Below are 24,058 nucleotides of genomic sequence, written 5' to 3' on the forward strand. Positions count from 1 at the left end.
GTAAAATCTCATTAGTGTCTACCTGACAATCTATCTTTTCTATAATCAAAAAGCAGTTGTTTCAGTTTGATAGCATATTTTGACCTGGCTTAGCTATTTAGTGCTTTCAGCTGAAACTAAAGTGAAATTTTCACTCAGTCAAGTGATGCACTTTACAAGTAGAGTGAGAAATAATTCAAAGGTTAGTGGTTGGGTTTTTCCTCTCTGTTTTCATTCATTGGTACTGCAGTGTGGCTTAGTCTCTTGTTAATGGTGCTATAGTAGGATATGATCCCAGAAAGCCTTGGTTTATGTGGCATGATACAAACTAAGCATTTTATAGCAGTTGCAGAGGAGTCTCAATCCAAGTGGTGATCACTAATTCAAGGAATGAGGCACATATTGCAGCTATCTGAGGATTGAAACCAGTGCATAAACCTGTCCTTGACTTTTAAAGTAGTCAGTGATGCTAACATTTCTTTAGGATAAAGTTACCTATACATTAAAATTGAGCCAATGCCATAAGGCTAATTCCCAAGTCAAGTATATGCTGAAATTTGCACTGGCACTATTGGCACTGGACCTTTTTTGTAGCTTAATCCATCTGTAACCAGGGTCTGTTCAGCCTGGGGAAAAGAAGACTGAGGGGGGATCTCATTCATGTTTATAAATATCTGAAGGGAGGTGGGAGGCAAATGTATGAGGCTGGGCTCTTCTTGGTGGTGTGCAGCAATAGGACAAGGAGTAATGGCCTAAAGTTTAAACATAGGATGTTCTGTACTAACAGGTGGAAGAACTTCTTTACCGTAAGGATATTGGAGCACTGGAGTGGGTTGCCTGGGAAGGCTGTGAAGTCTCCTTCTATGAAGATATTCAAGACCTGTCTGGATGCCCACTTGTGCAATTTGTTATAGAGTGCATGCTTTAGCAGGGTGGTTGGACGTGATGACTTCTTGAGGTCTGTTCCACCCCCTGTGATTCTGTGAATCTATTTTTTTTTATTTCCGGGATATGTTTCTGTCTTATGAATTGAATCAGCTCAGCAAGAGGTCCAGTGACCAAAAGAGCTGGCATGTGGAGGCTGAGGGATTCTCTGGCTGGAAGCCAGGCATTGAAGGAAAGTGACCATCAGAATACCTTTTCAGGTGCTGTAGGTTATTAGACTGCTGTCTAGACTGTTGTCAGTAGTCCACACCTTCCTTTTGTCACCAGGTTATTGCTCTGCTCAGGGGTTCCTGTCTAATGTGCCATAGTTGGAATCCATCTGGTCCTTGGTCCAACCATACATAATGTGCTCCTTGTGCCAACATTTGCAGATGCCCTGTGTTCCAGGTTTCTTTTCTGCAAGGAGTGTGTTGAACTTCTGCCACAATAATGGATTCATTTCTCCTCCATACTAGCCCAGGAACTGTGTGAATTGACAAACTGACCTGGAGCTGCACAGGTGAGCAATTCTAAAACATATCTGTGTATCAGAGCTAGCACATCTGGAATGATGTTTGGGGAGACAAAAGTTTGATTACACGACCAAATTTTAATACCTTCACAGAGGTACAAAGAATGGAGAGCTATATCAAAGCACGGTTTTGAAAGTTTCTAGCTTGTTGGTGTTAGGGACATTTTGTGAACTTGTTCACAGAATACAAAAATCTTGTGATAAAGAGCAAACCAGAAACCCTGTGAGGAGGGTCTGGAAGTCTTAAAGTAACTTTAAGAAGTTAGATCACACTTTGGGCTATAGAAGAAAAGGAGTCATGGCTCCTTTAGCAAAAGAGGATTTCACTGTTTTGGAGGGCTCTCCACTGACAGTGGGACTGAAGAGGTGGAAAGAAAAGCAGAAGTGGGATCTGTACAGATAGTCATGCTCCCAGTGACAGAGCATGTACTTGACATTGGTATTAGACTTCTGACATCACTTTTCCCTTGGGGTTTAAGGAAAAAAACACTGGTGTAGTTCCATTCTCTCTTACTAAGTGTCTACAAGTAGTAAAATTTTCTCTTGTGTTTTTTTTTTAAGCACAGCTATATGAACAGGGGTGATGTGCCTACTCATGACAAACTCTAGTTAATGGCATTTGTTTGCTGAGATTGGAGATATGCATTGTAAATACTCAGTGATTAATTTTCTGGTTACTCTGCAGGTCAGGACTGATGCGTCACTGGCATGGTAGGACAGTCACTATTACAGAAACCAGTAGTTATGGGATGAAAGTTCTTAGTATAATTCCCTGAAAACAAGTGGGTAGAAATAGTCTGAGCCAGCTAAATTGGATGTATTGTATTTATAGTGTAACTGCTTTAACATCAAATATATTGTGTCCTGAGGAGAAATCTCTGGAAGTCAGAAATGATAAACTGACAGCAAGAGTCTTTCTGGAACACAAAGTTTTACTTGATAATAAAGACTATAAAGGGCACAAGATAGCATGCCAGCTGCAGTTTTACACTGTGATATCCATATTTATATTTGTGCAAATGTCACTTTTTTGGCAGAAAAACTCATTTCTGTAAGCTTCCTGCCTTGTTTCTTCTCTTGCAGATTACCATTTCCTCAGCTGTGCTGCCCGAACAGTTCAGTTCATCATTCACAACAGTAAAAACACCCAAGTTTCCAATTATTTCATTTAAATTTGGTCATTTTACAGATCATACATAGAAGGCAGCTTCACAAAAAGTTGAATTGATCTAGCTGTATTTAAACTGAACATTGACATGTGTGCTTAGCTCCTCCAAATATGGCATACCTGAATGACTGAAGAAGAAAATTGAAATTCATTAATATGGTGATTTTTAAGCAGTGTTTGTTTGTAGCCACACTCAGGGAAAAAAAAAAAAGATCAAACCAGTTTAATGGCTTACCACTATGTCCTGAGTCTCCAAGGGATAGGAGGGCCTGAAAAGAGAACATGGTGTATTTTAATGCAGTTTTGTTTGGCTAAAGATGAAACTGAAGTAGCTGATGAATTCTAGAGAGCAGTAGACCTCATCCAGGCAATGACAGTAGAGAAATTTTCTGCAAGTTTGTGTTGACTTTACAGTTTGAGCTAAGTATATGATTAACACTTATGGTGAAAATTGTCCTAGCTTAATTAATTTTAACTGATGCTTGATAGAGGCTTTGGCAACTCTTATAAACCTCCTCTTAAAGTGAAAATCTACCATTTTTTTCTTGCTAAATCTTTCTATTTTTACAGGAACACAGATTTCCAAGGGACTATGACAGTTTATCACTTGGAAAACTGCCCTTCATTTCCACCCATAAAACTGACAAGAAAAAGGTTGCTGCTTCTTTTAATAAATTGTGTTGAGGTTTCTCTAGTGGTATAAAATCTCTTCTACAGCTGTAGTCCTGGCTATGTGTATGCCTGTAATAGATTAAATCTATGCAACAGAGCTGATTCTGTTCATAAGACCAGGAACATCTGTCAAAGAGGAACACAGTGGTCATGATACATCTTCTGATGTTTGGAAGTGTTATATCACCTGGTGATAGTGTTTGTGCAGCTGAGGCTATTGTCCCTGAAACACCTCCACCCAGCGACCTTACAGTGATAAATCTGCATGTGCATATACACATCTTACATACTCTTGTCAAAATTACATCTTGTGCACTATTAACAAAATTATGACAGATACCTATAAACTGCCACAAAACATCTAGCAGGTCAATGTGCAAATTAGATGCAGAGTTACATTAATGAATATTAGTCTAGCAGTGTTTCTGGGGATGTGTTCTGATGCACAGTGATCTTTTCCAATGACCATCTATGTGTGCCTGACTTTGCTGACCTTGTTTCATCTTCACAGTGATTTTGCTTTGAGAAAACTGTCTCCATTTAGCTTGTATTTTATCTAGAAATAGCAGAATGACAAGCATATATGTCAAAGGAAAGGGCTTGTTAATTCTGTAGGTACTGGCTGCTGTTCTGTGGGAAGGGGCTGTACCTACTCTTTATCCTATGCAGGGACGGGGATCCTTCCTGAACACTTCAAGTATCAAAGTGAGCTTGCTTTTCTCAACTTGTACAAATGAGAAAAAAAAATGTTGTGGAACATTTTGCTCTTAAACCTTTCCTACACTGAATTTGAAGATCATCAGGAATTTGTCACAGAGGCTAAATGTTCATCAAGATATCCTGAGGCTAACAGCTGTACCATTGGATACAATTTGCATTTTAAATCTCTCATGGGCATTTCTTCTGCTTGATTTGATGGTGGTCTGCCAGAGCCTCATCGTTATCCAGGAGTCTGTTTGAATAAGTTCAACCAAATATTGGTATATATAAAAGTCTCTGCTCCACAGTGCTTACAAATCACTAAGTACTTAACTTCTAGCTTTACAGTTCGAAGATAAATAAGGAAAAAGGGGAAACAAATTACTTTTGAAAGCACTAATGAAGGTCAGTGAAGCTGTGGGGGGACTGGAGCACAAGTCTTAGGGGGAGCAGATGAGGGAACTGGGATTTTTTGGTCTGGGGAGGAGGAGACTCAGGGGAGACCTTATTGCTCTCTACAATAACCTGAAAGAAGGTTATGATGAGGTAGGGATCGACCTTTTCTCCCAGGAAACAGTGATAGGATGAGAGGAAATGGCCTCAAGTTGCACCAGGGGAGATTCAGGTTGGATGTTAGGAAAAGATTCTTCTCTGAGAAGTGGTCAGGCACTGGAATGGGCTGCCCAGGGAGGTGGTGGAGTCACTGTCCCTGGAGGTGTTCAAGAAACGTTTAGATGTTGTACTGAAGGGCATGGTTCAGTGGAAAATATTGGTCATAGATGGATGGTTGGACTAGATGATGTTGGGGGTCTTTTCCAGCCTTGGTGATTTTATGATTCTATGGTTCAGCAAGCAATATTGGTAATTGATAGACGGTTGGACTAGTTAATCTTATATGTCTTTTCCAACCTTAACTATTCTGACGTTCTAATCTACCAACTAGTCTTCTACCATATAGACTGATCTTGAGGCATGTTTAGATAGACTCCTTTCAACATGGGGTCTTTCTGTTCTCTCTCTTTCAAACTAGTCCTGGTGCTAACACTTTAATGTAGTAGTATGCACTTCTCACCCTGGTTAACCTCTTTTGTATGTTTCCTATTTCCCTCATACATAGGCTTGTAGACTGTGCAGAGGAGGAACAAGGGGCAGTTATCAGGGCGCAGAGTTACTCTGTGATGCGTCAGTCTAACTCTCCATTAGCAGCTGACAGTGTTGGGGCATTAGGAGCTTCAGTGAAGCATCTATAACCCTCTGCTCTGCAGAAAAAAGGGCCATTTCTCCATTTTCTGATGGAGAAATCACACTTTTTTTTTTTTTTTTTCCACAAGGAACACTTCATTGAAAAAAAAAAAAAGAGAAAAAGAAATTTACATCATGAAAAGGATCCTTGAGAAACCAAGGTCATAAAGCGTAGGCTTAATGCAGTGCTGTTTTATACACTACCTACATCTCATTTCTTCATTTTTGATTTGTGGTGCTCAAGCCACACAGACAATGCTACTTTGTGTAGCTTTAATGCTGCAAGACTGTTTTTACCACAAGATTCAACCATGCTTCAGTGTAATTCCGAAGGGCTAAATTTGCTGACTTGATGCTACTGATAGACAATGGTGATTGAATCTCAGCTTTAAATTCTTGCATACTTCAGTCTGAATATGAAAGAATTTCATCCTAGAGGTCAGTGAAACCATGAGCTACAACAATCTTCTGCCTTCTCCTGTTATCTTCCTGTCTTTTGGAGATGTACCTGTGAATTTTTACTAAGGGGAGGTGGATGTACAACAGACTTTGCTGCAGAGCTTATTTTTTAGAAATACCATTTTCTCCCAACTAGTATATGGCATAGCCTCCCAAATACTTGGGTAGCAAGCATGTCTAGGAGGACAACAGACCCTACTGTGGAGGCTGGAGAAAGGAGAAGAGGAAATGATAAGATCATAAACTGTTATTTCTCCTGAATGGGGAATTCAACTTCTAGTAGGCAATTAAGGATAGAAAAATGACAACTATGATGTCAAAAATTCAAACAAAATGTTGGTTATATAGTTCTAAAAGCAAAGTCATACTTTCAGTATTGCTTATTCTGTGTTAAGGCTATGCTCTGTCAGAAAATGTCCATTCCCAAGCGTCCATTTGGCAAAAACTCATCAATAAATGCTAAGAAAAAAATTTAAATACTTTGTCTTTATGCCAGGTTGAACTTCTGCACCTGCACAGAAGTAGCTTCAGGCAACCATTCTGTGAGTTTGACAATGAGGGTGCAGTCCTATAACTATGGCTGGTTGGAAATTTTGACAAATTGGGAAAGGCTTGATGTTTAAATTAGATGATGTGGAAATGTATTGTTCTGACACAGAATTGTTCAAGAACAGGGACTCATCTTCAAAAAAGAGAAATAACTAGACATTTGTAGCTCTTAACTGGGACTATTGAGACCCAGATTTGAATTCCTAGTTTTTCTGATTTAGTCTGAGGAGTGGGCTTGGGTTTTCACAAAAATCTAATTTGAGTGTTCTAGACAAATTATATTAGCTATTTTGAAACCTCTCTGTTCATCTGTTTTCACCTTCCTCCGTCTTTTGTGTTTAGTGGGTTTCCCTTCTGTTATGGCACCAAAAAAAAAAAAAAAAAAAAAAAAAAAAAAAAAAAAAGTGGAAAAATATCAAAAGTATTAGCTCTGTCCTGATGAAAAGTACAAAGAGGAAGATGTTTTAAATCTCAGTATTTGCAGGACATGGAATCGATTTTCTTCTCAGCTTTGTCTGGAAGGTAATTATAGCAATTTTAATATCATTTTCTTTAATTCTTATTATTGATTATGTTATTGACCCATATCTCCTTGTTGTTGTGTAAATGCGGGAAGGAAAAATTGGTAGAAAATGACATCAAGTGGCATCAGTTATTTTTTTCCTTTTTGAACTGAGAAGGAAAGAAGATTCTCAGCATTTCCACAGCAAAAATCCAAACCATATCCATTCTTTTTGTAGACCCTTTTGTAGATAATATTTGTATTATCTAACTCTTTACTCCTACATTCATAGTAGGTGGACAGCTATAATTTAGCTGTGGCCTAGAATGTGAGAACTGGGAGCAACATACAGACTGAAGCAAATCCCATTTCAAAACTGCAATTTGAAATTAGAGTGAAGCACAAAGCTACAAAGATACAGTGCACAGTCATTTCTGTAGTGAGCTTGCTTTTGCTTTTCAACTGTTGATTTTGTATTAACTGATTTACTGAATGGCTGTAAAAATCAGGGATGAGATGGAGGGTGGATGTTCTCAGGCTTCAGGTTTGCAGCTATATGTGGCTTTAGCTGTGTCTAGGCTGTTTCTGAGCTTCGTCATGTCAGACCACATCTGACAATCCAGGGCACAGTACATGGATTCAGTCTGTTTTAGCATACTTTGTGCACAGTTAAGTAGGTTGTTATTGGATTCTCATTGTCAAGCACATTATTTCTCCTGACATCAACATGAGGAAAAGCTACAATTTAACCAATTTTTACCCATTAACTTTATTACCATTAAAATCTGCAGTGATCATGATTTTTTTTGTGCTCATTTATACAAAAATGTGAGAAGCTTACTTGGCAGCAATGCAGAGATCTTCTGCCCAGTGTTAGTCCAAATCAGTTATCCTGACAGAAGCTAGCTGCAACCAAATTGTTGGTATCTGGGTGGATTTTTTTTCTTTCTAATCATTTTTAGTGTTCTCAGTTTGGTTTTGGTACAAGTTCCTTCTTCTGATTCCCGTGTGCAGATGTGGGGAGGTAAAGTAAGGTAAGGAAAACTGCTACAACACAGGTGGTAAAGCACATGGAATTATCTGCTGTAATCTCAGTGCACCTTCTTTGTTTTGGGGTTGCATCTGGCTCTGGCTTTGCATTAGGTGGAGTTTTGGACAGAGCCAGAAATGATACCTCAGCTGTGAGTATAGGGGCTGTCACAAGATGCTGCTCCAACACGTGGCTGCACTCATTGTGGCTCAGGTGTTTACTTGCTCTAGCAGGACAGGACAAGCTGTGAAAACAAAACAACTTAATCTTTTTCTGCAACCATATGAAAAATATAAAATGAAATATAAAAGAGAACCAGCGGAATGTGTCAGGGGAAACAAAGGATGATGTTCGCTCGAAAGTTTAGAAAAAAAGCTTAAAGGAAAGCCCATAGGCAATGAAATGAAATCTGGTCTGAATCTCCCCCTGCAGGACTTCCGGGCTGGAATGTAACCTCTATTACTTCCCAAGGATAGATTTTTTTTTTTTTTTTATTTTAAATTGTCAATTAGTTCATTTTCCAGCCAGTGGGCTTCTTCATTCCCATTGCAAGAGTGTGCATGCACATACACTTCGTGAACTTTACTGTTACTGGAGTAACACTTCTAAAATTTTGACATCCAAGTTCAGTTCACATATGCATTTGGATATTTGAAAAAGAGTAGAAGTTAGCAATTTTGCTTTCATAGATTTTTCCTTTTGAAAACATGGTTTGGACAAAGCAACAACAAAAAGACAAATACCTTCTGAACAAGGGGAAAAAGGAAATATAGATATCTTGTTGGAAATCGGGAAAGTTCAGAACTGATCATGCAACTCGTCAAACTTTACTTCCACAGTAATCTATAATTACTTGGATGTGTTGAGAAATTTTTTTTGCTCTGTTTGCCTCTCCTTCTCTTCCCAAGGGAAAGAAAGAAGGGCAGTAAACAACTTGAAAAGCATTGGGACCTCTTTGAATCCAGGCTGTTGTTTTCAAACAACTGTATTTGAGCCAAATGAGCACAGGGTACAGGATGAAGAGAGCTGTAGCTTGCATCAGGCTTTCTCCTTGCCCCTTCATGACTGAGGTTCTTCTCATAAGCGAGGGTCTGTCATCAGAAGGAGACTTCTATAAACACAAAATGAGAAGAAAAGCAAGAAAAGGAGAAGCACTAGAAGTGCTGCCTCATTTAGGTCTTGTAAAGGCCTTTCTCAGCCCTTAAGCCTGATCTATCTTGCCAAGACTTTTCTGTAGTTTTTTTTTTTTTTTTTTTTAATTGTAATAATTTTCATGCTGGTTTTAGGCACTCAGATTAGAAACCTGAATTCACTAGGCTATCAGACTGTCTGCCTACATAGCCCTGTAAGTACAACATGCTCTCTAAGCCATGACTTCTCTGAAGGTAGTGACACCAAAAATTTCACAGTTGAGTAATACCTTCTTTTCATAAATATATTCAAATTAAATATGCACAAAATGCACATTACCTTAAATAATCTAATATTTATTGTTAGCTAATTTACCTTATGGATCTGAAGTTGACTCTATTTCACCAGAAAGCAGTGAACTTCAAATTTGTCATTTAATCAGAACAAGCATGGTCACAATTACTGTGAAAAAACTGCTGCACAATTGTTTGTTACTCTGCTTTTAGGACTCCTACAACTTGATGTGAGAAACTACTTCTCAAAATATAAAAATGATGTGTGTGAAATGCCTGGATCTCACCGACCAATCAATATGATGGATCTACAGATTATAGAAAAAAATCTCCCTGTATTGCATGCATATAATGGATAACGGGTAGGGTTGTATGTTTATCTAGGATTTCCATATCTCATATGCTATTACAACAGATGGGTTAATAAAGGAGTTCTCAACAAAATGCTCAAATCCTGTGACACCTCTTTGTCCCTTCACAGGCAAAAGCTCTGCCTGAACATCCCTTCTGGATGAATGTCCCACCAGCAGCACATGCACTGCTAAAGCCTGCACTGCTGCCTTGTCTCATGAATGGTTTAAGATTTATTTTGTTCAGTGAAAGAGTTGAATGCTTTCCTGCTAGATGTCTGCTGAAATAATAAAATCTGTTCCAGTAATATAAAGGATCACCGGATACGGATATGACAGGGTTGTGCCAAGGATGAAAAGATTTAGCTAGGACACAGCAAGGCTGAATGTCTGCATTCTGCTTTTCTTCTGTGCTGTTCTGAAGCAATGATCTATTCCTGTTTGTGCTTATAGAATTAGGATGAGACACTGGATGACTAGGAGGCAAAAGGAAAATAACACCCTTTTAGATACCAAAGGGTGCAGAGGGAGTTTTGATATAATCTCTCCTTAATATGTTCCTGTTAAGTGAAATCTACATCTTGGGTGTTCAGAGTTCTTTCCTGCCCTAGCTCTGCTCATTTCTCACAAGCAGTCAGATTCACTTGATCTGCAGGGGTTTTGCACACCTCCCTTCTGAATGTTTTAATTATAAGGATTATTATTATAAGAAAATTTTAGAGAACAAGTGGCTGTAAACATGTATTCTAGCTCTTCCTAAGCCTAAGGCAATTCAAATTCATGTCTTCTATATCTGCTGAGAGTAGCCTTACCATCTAACAACAGATTAAATTCCTAAAAGAGAATGGGACTACCCTGTAAAATGCTCTTTTGAATCTATTATATTCCTATGTCACAACCCTCACCAAGGCCTAGACAGGAGAAATGAATCTGTACTCCTTATACACTGACAAATGGATGCATTTTTTTCTCAGCTGTATCTATGTAAATTGGAAAGAAATCTGTAAATTGAAACTGGCAGATGGGATCTCTGTTTTGAAAATGAGTACACTTAACACTAAGGTAAATTGGATGTACCATTCTCATTTTTCTCTACTTTAGTGCACTTGGGCACTGGCACGGCTTCGGTAGTGGCAGTAAAGGATGCCCTTGCTGATAGCTAAGCTTTAACATAAAGTTTACAGCTGTCTGCTTAGGTGTAAGAGGGATGAATAGGAGGCGCTTACACTAAAAAGATCATCCTAGATGAGCAGCTGTTTATATAAAGATGGTTTCCAGCTGAGAATCAGAAAATTAATTAAATTCAGTTAGCTGAAGAGATCTGATTACTTGATTCCTTAAAGACCATATGTACTTCTTTTAGCTATACACACACACGAAAACTAGATACTGAGAGTAAAAATTTCATATTGATTTAGGTAGTGCTTACCTATGACTAATGATGAGAAAGTCATCTGCAGGTAACATACACTAAGGATTGCAGTTCTTCTCTATACTTGGGCAATTTTTCACATTCCCCATTTAATGTCCCTTAATATGTCATCCATAATTTCAGTGTAGTTTATCTTCCTATAAACAACCGTGTCTTCAGTTACAGACTAGCACTTGTTAACTAACATCTCCTGTGGTCTCGACACTCTAAACTGACTTCTATGACAGTTACTTGGTCTAAAGTAGTGGAAACTGTATGGAATAGCCATTGTCTTATTCAAGCACCCACAGAAATAACTAAATGCAACTGAGCACACTTGCTGAAACAAGTGTCTGTTCTCCTTTTGGTGCAAAAAATTGGCAAAAAGCATTCGCTGAGATTTTTCTCATCTTCATTTCAGACAAAAATAATTTAGTTTTATTCTTATTAAAAATTAAAGATTTTAGTAGTAAAACATGTTTTAGAAATATTGTCCTAGCACTATGAAGCTTTCACTTCCTATACTGTTTTATCTATATGCATTTAGCTGGCTAAAACCTACTTGTAGCTAGATTATGTTGTCCTTGTCTCTGAAAACTCAAATTCTATATTTCTTATTTATTCATTTTGATGGACTTCAGCTTTTTCATGAATTTACTTATGACTTGCTTCTTGAAGGTTAAGTATTAAGCAATTCATAAATAAGCTGTTGGACTGTTCATGAAATATGAAGACGTATTGTAGGAAGGACCAGAAATTACTTCTTAACTCTCTGGATTTAAAAATTCAGGTTTCCAAAAAGTTCAGACATTCAAGACTGTAGTTAGCATAAATTCTGAATATTTAAAGAATACGTTTCTGATTTCCTTCTGTAGATGTCCAGACTGAGTGCTGAAATTAATAGCATGTTTGGATTTTTGCTGGTATAATAGCTAATGTCTCCAAAAATGGTAACTAGAAAGATGAACTAGACAATCAATTTATTACTTGTGACTAGCTTAAATTTATAGGTGCTACAGGAAAACGTTATTAGTTGGAATGGAATTCAACATTTGCTATTTTCAGTTCATTGACTATGAAGGAGAATGACTGAATGTATTATGATAGAATTATGTGTGATAGCTGCAAAATTTAGGAAGCACAAAGGAATTAAAGGCAGATTAAACTGATAAATGTCAGTCTTTACAAACCATTTTTGAAAAGTTCTGTTACTGTGCAGCTGCCACTGGCCTTGTCTTGTGCACAAGTTCCTCCAAGAAATTGGTTATTCTCTTTGGTAAAATCCCATTTGTTCAAAACCCAGTGTCCCCACAGTCCCGTTATTGAGCCTTGATACAGAAAGGATTTAATAATAATTGAAACTGATAGAAATGTAGAATGAAAGATTTTTTTGAGTCCTTGGAAATACTGGCTGGGACAAAATGACATTAAAATGTCAGCAGGAGTTGCTTAAGAACAGTTCCCTTATGTTTTGTATTGAGGACTTTCTCCTTCATCCTCTCCCTATTCAAACTTGCTAAATTAAATATGACAAGAACAAAATATAATGTGGATGAACAATGAGACTACCAGTGTGGTTTCACACTACATTTTGCCAAGTCTAAGAACTGAGGAACTCCAGGAAAACTGAAGAGCTATTTGACTGAAATCTGATACCCAGACTAAGGCTGGTAAAATAACACAATGTATAAGTAATTTTGACTTACTTATTCTTCGATTTTGTGTAAGTTTTGCAGTTGAGACACAGAACACGTGGATTTACCTCCTCCCCTTCCCAAATCTAAGATTTATGAAAGATCTTACAGAAAAAAATAACATGTTTTACTTAAACCTTCCTGAGAGGGGTGAGTATCTCTACACTTCTGATGCTACTGCATAGGATAATGTCTATGACTTCTAATTGTCTTATGCATACCTTTCCAAGATAAGCCTCCTTAAGAAAACCTTTCTAGAGAGAAAAAATGTTACATGAGATGTTTCAGCAGAATCATTGTAACTGGCCTAAATTTTAAGTGCTTTTGTGTTACAATTACTTAGGTGAGAGGTGTGATTTCCTTATAAATCCTTATTTGAATGTGCACTTATCCTATGGTAAAGATACTTCACACTATAGAATTGCTCAGAAATAATTATAAAAACTTTTTTTACTGCTACAAGTTCATCTGTTTTAAGTAAGTGTCACTGCTTTGGCCTACCAGCCTAGGTAACACATAAGTATTAACAATGTAGTTAACGTAGCACTTCTTTCAAAACCGTAGCATAAACGAAGGAGTCTTATAAGACTCACTGCATTTTTTGAAAGTCTGAACAATTCTTTAATGAGATTGTGCGATAAAACTTACAAAAACTCAGCATATGCCTCTTTTTCTCATTCTGGAGCAAAGGTTGACTAGGAGGAGAAGCCCTCTCTCCACTTATGAAATAAATACATTGCTATGAGCTTTAAAAAGGAAAGATTTTCAGTCTTAAAAAGGTCAAGCAAACAATTAACTTTAAGGCTTCACATCATCATCAGCAGTTCAAGATTATCACTCGGCCTCTTCAAAGAAGCAAACTTCTAAGATTGATGATACTGCCTGTAGAACGATTTTGGAAAAAGTTGCCACACATTAACAGCAACAACAAAGAAATGTAACTGTCCATTAGAGAGAAAGAAAAATAAATCTTCTCTAGTAACAAATTATTACATCAGGGTGGTATTCCATTACTATTAAAAACTGAAAACAATGAAGCCAGTTTCAAAAGTTTTGCAATGAGGGGGTTAAGTTTAAACATATGGGAAAAAACAGATCTTGTCACAAACTATCCTGTGACTTGTAGCCTGGCACCAGCTCCTGCTGTGCACAGCAGGCTCTTCCTCTCCAAAATAAGGCATCTTTTCACATGACACTTAAAAGGGTCAGAATCTCTCCAGATCCCTCCTTCAGGAACAAGTATTACCTCTGGTTTTGTTAAGAAGACATAGATCCATCCTAAAATGAGACTGCAAAAAGACAACAAAACAACAAAAATAAAGACATTGATTCAGTATTAAAGATGTTGTTTCTGGCTTTTGCTAGGAAAAAAAAATCCTACTCTAATACCCAAATAAGTGCATCAAAAACAACCAAAGTCCTGCAAAGCTGTTTAGTAGTTACTTTATCTCTCCCCTTCTGTATAAAAGTTCTGCTGGTAGAGAAATTTTTCTCAGCTAAAAATGTGGAAAAGAGAAAAATCTACTGTAGCCATAATCACAGTAATACTCATTTTTTTTTTCCCCTTCAGGGTCAGCAAAACCTGTAGCTGTATTTTCAGCTACCTCAGTAGAGAGATAAAGCAATAGAGAATCCATGGTGTGGTCAGTATTGTAGTAGAAAAGTTGATGGATCAAGCTGAAAGTAATTTTGCACAGACAGCAAACTGCATCAGTCAGAATAAGTATCTGATTAGGTTTCTTCCACTAGACTTATACCATCAAAGTCCCTTTAAGATCAGCATTATGCTGCTGTCCTTGGATGTCCTTGGAGTGACTTACTTGTGTTTATAAAAACAATGTCAGAGTATATTTTTGCTGCATTTACATGTTTGTCATCTGTTTCTCTGAAACTATTCTGAGAAGCAAAAAGAGAAGAGGTGGGCTTTGGCACAGATTTTTGCATTAAGACATTCTTGTCAGATTTGGGACTCAGAAAGGTCATATCTAGTGTGAAGTATTAGTTGGAACTCCTTCAACCTTGTTTCTATTTTGTCACAACTTCATGAAGACTCTCATGAAGTGCACTGTAGCCAGAAGTCCTCTCCTCCTGCTACAGCTACATCTTCTGGAAGGAGCTGCTGGAGTAAGGCCTGTCCATGGAAGGTGCTTTGTTTCAACTTAAATGAGGAATACTGTTAATAAATGGATCATTTAAGACAAGGTTTTCACATCCATCAATATTCAATACAAGATCTACTAGATAATAGTGCTGTCATTTTCCCTTTCCACACTGTACCTGCTACTATTTAATCTGGACACTGAGTCTGACTCCACAGTGGCATTTGTGTTCCTCTGTGTCAGTGTGTCTGCTAGTTTTTCAGGGATGTCCACTGCACAAAAATTCTGCAGAATGGGACACATCCACTTTTTATTTCATTTATTTGTCCCACAGTATGATTTGATATGGATTATGAAGTTACAGAAAAGCACACAATCTTATTTTTCCTCCTAAACTGAAGGGTGTTCAGTGCCTAATTACCAGAGAATATGAACCTAACTGTCCATGTTCTGCATATGTAGGTTGTTGAACTTTTCAGCTCACCTGCTGAACAGATTATATCAGGTATTAATTAGCATTCACTATTTCTATTTAATATACCTCTGCTTGAATATTTGTTTTTCTGTCAGAAACACTCAAAGAGCAAGTGAGAAATTTTCACTAATGATTGTGAGAGGTAAGATAAATGAACTGCTCAGAAAAGGGTCACAAAGCATGACACAACATCCAGTCTGTCCCAGGGGGTGAAGGTGCTTAGACTTCACATTTTAACTCAAGCCATGTGTTTAATTTAAAGCTTCACTTTACTGCTTTAAAAAGATGACTGATTGCCTAGACAGAATTTCAGTGCTACACAGCAGCAGTCTGTTAACCTACTTAGATGGCATCTATGGTAATAATGAAATTAGAAACAAGAAAGGAAACTGTTAGAGAAGAAGAAGGAAAGAAACTCCCAAGCAGTTTACAATTTTGACACTTCTAAATGAAAGTATCAGAAAGAAAGTTCATATTGTCACACAGATGAGTCTGGCCAGTTGATATGAGGTAATCACATAAAGATAGTCATGTAGTAGCTGGATTCTGAATGATTTTAATGCCTAGATAATACAATACAATTAGGAGATATCATGCATTTGTCCCCAGAGATACCTCTTTGCTGACTAGTTGTTGCTCTTGTGAGAGCTGTGTTTGCTACGTAACTATTTTTTTCTGGGTTATAAAGACCTGAAAGCTATACTTTCCAGACTTTCACTGGTGACATCACATGTAAGCCTGCTTCAGCAATTCATTTCAATTAAGCAATTCATTCAATTAAGATATCTTAATCTGGCTCTAGGGCAGAGACTGTTGTGGGCCTCAGAAAAATCTAGTGAGCCACTCTTCAGAAGCACCTTTTTCTCTGTAGCTACTTTGTCTCTGGATCTCTGTTTTGAAGCTTTAAAACAAGGGTGAACTTTAATTTCTCTCTAAATCATCTGTTCTGCTTGATCTAAGATGTAATTCTCTCAATAGTAAGATATTTCTATAAAAAACTTTTCTTTGTTGTAGGCCAAGTTATTATTGTTAAGCATATATGTGAAATCCATAGTGCTCATTTGCACAGGATCCCTTCAATCAGCACTTTAGGACATTATTGGAAGCTATGGATCAGAGGACTTCCACAATTGGTCTTTGTAGTTATACTTCACCACTGCTTTGATTGAGACAAAGACTGGCCATCCTAATGCAGCCCTGCAGCAGGAGAGAATTTGTTTTTTCATGGAAAACCACAGCCTATTAGCAGTTGTGAGGACAGGCTATTGCCCATTACACACATTCTAAGAAGACACTACCTGTGTAGTCACATGGAAAATTCAGATTTACTGGAATATGCAAATCACGAAATAGCCTCACAGAGATCAAAACCAACCATCTTTTAAAGTCTTCCACTCTGGAAGTCCAGCAAATATTATGTTGTAAAAACACTCCACCTTATACTATTTTTGCATGGAAGATATTTGTTTATTAAACATCTGTGTTTCTGGTAAGAGATAAATAATTGAAGAGAGGGCCTGGAAAAACATGGTGGGCTTTGTTTTGCCATGACTGTAGTATTCTGAAGTAGCTGAAACAGCAGGTTATAACACAATTAAATGTGTAATTCTGCCAACGTATTTGCCCATTAATCTCATGAATCTCTGACTTGTATGGAGACTTGTATGCGCACAAAAGTCCAAAGGAAATTGGTATTCAAATTAAACTTCTTGATGAGATAGAGACATAGAAATGAAAACTTGCAGGGCATGGTGACTCACTATTCAATTGAAAAATCATAAAAAATCACCAACATCCCTAGGAAAATAGATTTAATATTTATTTATTTTATTTGTTTAGTTGAGCACTGCATTATATAATTTATGATTTTACCTTTCAGATCTGTCATTGAAATTAATATATTACACCCTTATTGCCCTTTATGTATGTATAAATAAAGTATGTTTTTTGCCTTGCAGACCTAGGGAGAAAAAAGCATTACTTTAATAATTTCACTTCTCTCATGTCTGGGGAATTAGAGTATAATGAATAGACTTGTCCAGCAATCAATGGGGAAAAAAAATAAAAATAAAGGACAAAAATACCTTCTCTACACATTCGCAGAACCTGACATTTTGTGTCAAAATCTCTGTTTGTAAACCAACCCTCCCTCCTTTTGATTTTTCCTCACAGAAAAGTGTGAATGTCCCTGGATAGTGACTTCAGATTGGTTTGGCTTCTCCATTACATCCTGCACATTGGTGGAAACAGATCCCTGTAAATGTGATAAACCACAGCTTTAGAAGAAATATCTCCTTCAATTTCAACAGACTGTTAAAGAAGGTGGGGGAGTGGATACTGTCAGCTAGATTCTATGAAACGTTCCTGTTAAAGGAACAAAACCCAATTCTGAAGTCTCACTTGTAAGCCTGAAGACAAGTTGAAATGTTTTGGCTTGCATTCATACTGTAAAGGAGAGTACAAACAGTGTAGAAAAACGTTTTCTGTAGGTAAGAGAATCTTCTCTTCATCCTTGCTTTCCTCTGCAAGCATAAATCAAAAGGAGAGATTCTTTCAGCAGTGAACGTGTACATTTTCTCCTATTTAAAAAACCTTCCCGAGCCATTGGAATGCATTTCTGGCGGGCATTCGGGAGCACAGGAAATTCGAAAGGACCTGTGAATAGCTGCTAAGAGTGGTATTCGGAAGAAAGAAATTAAGGCTTTTCTGACTTTTTCTTTTTTTCCCTCTCCCCCTCTCTCTCTCTTTTTTTTTTTTTTTCCTTTGGTGTAGTAGGCAAAAGTCGGACTCTCGATTTCTAGGTAGTTTAATAAATCAGTCTTTTTATAAACCTATATTTTCCTTTATTATTATATTTTACTTTCATTAATACAGATCTCCGATATGGCAGTTTTCCCTCAATTAATTAGAACACTGTCTTGTGGTATCAGGTTTCTCCAAGACTCATTTTGGTACCTTTAATGATCTAATTGCCATGTTGATGTCAGCCACCCTCTGCAGCTTAACAGTTTAGAATCCTGCTTAGTGACAGAATGCTTATTATATATCTGTTGTCTCAGACTCTGAATGTAATTTACTTACCACACTCATATTAAAATATGTGGGGGTGTTATGAAAAACATGCTTGTATAAAGAGGAGTTAGTTTCTTCATGCTACGAATAACAACATCAGAGTCTTCTAAGCATGAAATAATACACAGCACAGAAAAGTTCTTAAAATGGAAAAAATTGGCAAACCAAAAGAAGGTAGACTACTTTAAAAATTTCTGTTTTTTTTTTTTTCTCCATCAAGATTATGATATCAACCATATTTAGTACACATTTAGGACATTCACAAAAACCTACCCAAGATACAAGCTCTTCATTTTTGCAGCAAAGTTTAACAAGTTCAACATTTGCCTGTGAAGTGATGCTAAAAGCAGTTGCACTCCTAAATCTTACATTCACATATGCAAGTATTCTTACGTCTGTCATCATATGAAGGTTTTAAATAATGATATTTCTTCCACTGTACAGAATTGCAATAAGCTAAGGAAAACAAACAAACAATGACGTATTGGAAATGTCTGCAGCACAAGGTCTATATTGCTTTTGAGTATTCTTCATCCTATCCTGGTCTATGGGGCAGGGTAGTAAGGTGGCCACTTGATGTCTTGCCTCCCTTATTTTTTGTGGTTCTATAATGGTTTGAAATTCTTTTAGCAGAAGCTGAGAAACAGGATTGGACCACAGTACTCTATTTTCCTCATGTTATTGCCCAACACAGATTGAAGTCAGAGCAAATGGAGGAAACGGCTCAGTAAAACTCTTTTTTGTAAAAAAATCATCCCACCCTGCAGTGATCAGTGATCTGTATTAATCTACTGCCAGCATCAGGTTTTGCAATTATACAGAGAAAACTTCTGAGCCTTTTTTTTTTTTTTTTCTTTCAAGCAAAGGTACAGCTAACAATGATTTTGAGGAAATAAATTTGGGATATTGCCAAAGTTTTAAATTTTGATTATGAAAACACACATTAGCTCACTCACACATTACTGACCTTTCCCTACCAAGAGTAAGTCTCTTACAATACAGAGAAGGTTATTTTCAAAGCACAGCCATGTCTGGTTCATTTCCCACATGACTTCTCCTTTTTAAAAACTATTTGCTTCAAGTGATTGGAAAAATAGATACTTTTAAAAAGCAAGCTCACCCTGGCTTCCACTGTGAAATACTTTTAAAAGTATCAAGTAGAGACTGATGAATACATTTCAAGGGTACACGCTTGAATTGCCAGAACTGGTGGTCTTCCTTTGCTATGAGTTTTCCAAAATGAAAAAAACTTACTAGCAGCAGAAATACCTTCCTATAAGAATGATCCTAGAAATCCACTTATAATGAACACTCATGGTAGAAATTTGATTTTAAAATAAGAACAAATCATCTTAAGCAAGGACAAAAAAGGTATAGAGTAATAATAGCGGCCAAACAAAACATTAGAAAGGAAACAGATGGAAAATTTAGTGTTATTATAACTAGTTTAGTAGCAATTAAGTCTGCTCACAGAAAATTAGCAAAATAAGAGGGAGAAGAAAATGTCACAAAGGTACACAGTTTGAATTATTCATTATTGTTACCACAACTCATATGGCAGCAAGATTGCTCCAGTGCATATTTTTGTACAAATGGATCTAACACAGAAGAGGGGGCTCAGAAGAGGTGTGAAGAAGAGACCAAGTTGTAGCATAGGTGGGAAAGGTGAAAGAATCCATCAAGACAGCTACATATTTGATTAAAAAAAAAAATAGCAGAAGTTCAAATTAATCAGTCAGCTTTCCTGTCAGTCAGCAAAAAAAAATCAGTCAAGATCACTGACAGAGCTGTAAAGAGGATATTGACCTTTCCAGCCTAGTATGGAGGCTCTTAGTTGTTATCCTTCTGCAGCCTTTCAAAACCATGGAAGAATTGTATTTTGTTGTCAAACCCCTCTAGCCACTGCTCATCATCATCTGTTTGAAGAACAATTACACTGAGAACTTAAAGCAGCTTTTCAAGTTGTGTCCTGTAAGACTTAAAAGCTGCTACTTCTGCTTTCTTGCCTTGAGAGTCAGTCAATAAGCAACTGAAAGGTAATTATGACCTGTCTACCCCCCACTCCCAATATCTCCACTACTACACACCTGAGTGAACATATGTCACAACAGATATAGGCTGCCTTAGTCTGTTTTGAGGATGTACAGCCCCAGTACTGAACACATGGTACAGCAGTTGTCAGAAGGAGATGCTGTTTCACCAATATACATGAAGATTTATTTCTACCTATGCAGGCACAAATTGCCCCAGGAATATTTTGGAAAGCAAGCAGCTAGAGCAAAAGGAATTTTGTGAAGAAAACGTCTGTAACTGAATATCTAATTAAAGGAAATATCTAATTAAAAATTGAAACATTGCATTGCTGAATTGAATGACTTCTCATCTTTAAGATGAATATTAATTACATTAAGTCTAGGATGTCTAAACTGGATGTAAATTATGTAATAGACAATTTTGAAACTTTGTCCAATCCCTTCTTTCCCAGGTGGAGATTCTGACCATTATTTGAGCCTGGAGCTTAGTTCTGTCAAAGCTCATGACACCACAGCATCTCTAGGTAGAGTTAAGAACCTGCCAAGCAAATGCAAAATGGAGAGCCTTGTATTCAAATTTGTGCCTGCCTCAAGGAAATTTGCACCTGTAAATTTAACCCAAGTAATAGAAGCTTCATGGGCATTATAAATTATACATAAACTGCCATGTCAAAGGGCCCAGGCCTTTGGGAGAACTGGTATGACAATATGGATTCATGCACTCATTGTAAAATGCAAGGTCAAGGGAACAGAGAATAAAGGGCTAGAATCCGTAACTCCATGAAGCAAATATTAATGTCATTTCATCTGGGGGCTAACAATCAGCCAATTCTATAACAGTTGAAATTAGTGTTGGCCCTGGGGTACCCAGTGTTAATATTTTATGTACATTGTAATTTGCTAGTTTGGGATGGATCTCACAGTGTTTGCACAGTTTTCTTAGTGCAAAGAGGGTGATTATACTGTGGTCTTTGGAAAAACATGCCTCTCTTTTTGTCATGTGCAAAACTATGACAGCAAGATGAGAAATGACTTGCTAGCTATGGTGGGAAAACAGAGTATTAAAGGACAAACATATGCGTAAGTAAGAGATCATTAAAATTTTACTCAGGGTTATCAACATTCCTTGTATTCTTATATATTCCCACGGTTTTCAAATAAAGCAAAAAGAGAAATAGATAAGAAGGAAGCAGCAGATTCTCTTCCAGGATCTACTGTGTAATAAATTCAAGTCATATACTCCCTTGCAGAACTAGCATAGCTTTTCCCTTCTCTTGTTTTACTAGCTTAGGGTTCCAGTTAAAATGAGCTGGCAATGTTACAGGTCATCTTAAACTGATGCTTGCAGAACTGCAAGAAGTGTGAAGCTGACAATGAAGAGTGAATGAGGAGGCAGTGATAGCAGTTATCAGCTGCTCCACAGAAATGTCTTGAGTTTTCCAGCTGTGTGAGCCTTCCCAAATTTGATTTTAAAGGGTTTTATTTATTTAATATGTAGGTATATGTGTATGTATAAACACCAATTTGTGTGGGCTTGCAAACCGTAACCGTTCAAGCAGATTTGCATTTGAGTACACTTGACTTTCTCGTGGTGAACTGTGACTGTAAATTTTTAATTCAGTTCAGGACTGGTGAAATTTGTTCTATGTTGCATGCAGTTCACGCTATTTCAATGTTGTGACAGAACTCAAAGAGGTTGTACTTTAACAGTGAAGCTAATATGACAGTCACGACACCAGTAATAGAGTAATCAAAATAAAAAGGAATCATAGTGTACAAAAGAGGGTAGAATTGCATACTCATAGCTGATTGAATAAATTACTACGACTATCATCAAATTAGTGCCAAAGTACGCAGCTAACAGCACCACCTCCAAACCCGTTCCCCCCAGCCACGTGCCCCGAGACACGGGCCAATCACTCCCCACCACCCCTTCACATAGAAAACACACTAAACAACAAAAAAAAAAGACACAGCGCTTTCCTGAATGCGACCACCAGACATAAGAGGCCACACAACGGGAAAAAAAACAGGTAATGACAAGACAAGGCGAAAAAGGAAAAAATACAAAGCGTACATCCTAGCACCAGAGTCCGCAACAGCCCAAAAAAATAAACCACTGATAAACAAATGGGCAAAAAAACAAAAAAAAAATAAAAGATAATAAAAACTACCAACACCAGCCACAAAAAATACACAACAAAACAACAAAACACAAACACGTAGACAGACAATTTGACACAGAACTTGACAACCAACAAACAGGGACATAAATAGCCCGCAAATGCAATGGACATACCGAAAAGAAATTGAAAAAAAGAAAGAAAAAAAAAGAGACCTGCAGCGGCCGCGATCTAACGGATGGCTAAAAAAGAGGACAAAAAAAAAACAACACAAACGTTCAAAAAGACAAATACAACATCAGCAACATAAAAAACACAACAAATGACACAAGCCTAACAATAGCCACAAAAAACAAAAAACATTAAAAATAGAAAAGTAAAAAAACAAATACACAGTAAAAACAAAGAAAAAAGAAAGGGCTTTGAGCACCCTGCCGCACCTTGACGGAATCCAAAAAGGCACAACCAAGAGCAGGACAGGAAACAACACAGCGGTAAAAACAAGGTCAGGATCCAAGGCCTAGAAAGCGAAGAAACAACAGTACTCCAAGAACTAAGCCAACGACACGAAGAAACGGCACTACCTAAAAAAAACTGCGCCTGACAAGAACAACCCCCGAACGAGAATGCTGGACCTCACCTGTGCCCAGACAAGAACACGAAGCAAAAAAAAAAAGAAGAAAACAAAAACCGCTGGCAACCAAGACCGCAAAAAACTGAAATACAAGATAAGACAAAACAATGGCAGACATAACAAAGAGTGACCTAAAACACAAAAAACTTGAAAATCACATAATGCAAAAAAACAAAAAATTATCTCAGAATGTCACCTACAGAAAAATAAAGCCTCTAAGTACACAATAAACGGAACAAAAAAGTACGTATTCCAAATAAATTACAGACAAACAAGGAAAAACAACAGAGAACTTCACCAAAACACGAACTCCCCCAAGCCGAAATATCAAACGAACACTAAACCATAACGGAATTGTAACAGAGTAAAGGACACAAAAAGAAACCAGAAGCATCCAAATCCTGTGACAACAAGACCCAGAGCTATGCAAGCCAACACAAAACACAACAAGAACACACAGCCAAAAAAAAGATAAAAGAAGAACAGCAAGAAAACAAAGAGACAACTACTAAAAACAAAAAAAATCAAAGAAAGCAAAAAATTATACAAGACCCAATCCATCAGCAGCACAACGACAGAGAAACATAAGCTAGTGAAAAGCATTGACGCACACACAAAAATTAGAAGACCAAAAGACAAAAAAGATCAGAAAAAAATGCAAAACAAACGCAGTCAAACACAAAACCAATACATAAAAAGCACACAGGAAAATGCCTCGTCTGTTCGCACAAAGTGAAAAAGTCCAATGAAAAAATGCACCAGCAAACAAAAAACGTTTGAAAGCATTGAAAGTTACAGAGACAAGCTACAAAAACGCAAAAACAATAAAACAAAGCATACCATTATAACAACCATAAAACAAAATCAAAAAAGCCGAAAAATAAAAGTGTAAAACACAATATTAGTACCATCAAACAGACCACCACTCTCCTGGAGTTGAAAAGTCCCACCAAGAATGACCAAGACATTCTAATAAAAGACAACAAA

The sequence above is a fragment of the Numida meleagris genome, chromosome Z (assembly GCF_002078875.1).
Source record: "Numida meleagris isolate 19003 breed g44 Domestic line chromosome Z, NumMel1.0, whole genome shotgun sequence".
Taxonomy (NCBI): Eukaryota; Metazoa; Chordata; class Aves; order Galliformes; family Numididae; genus Numida; species Numida meleagris.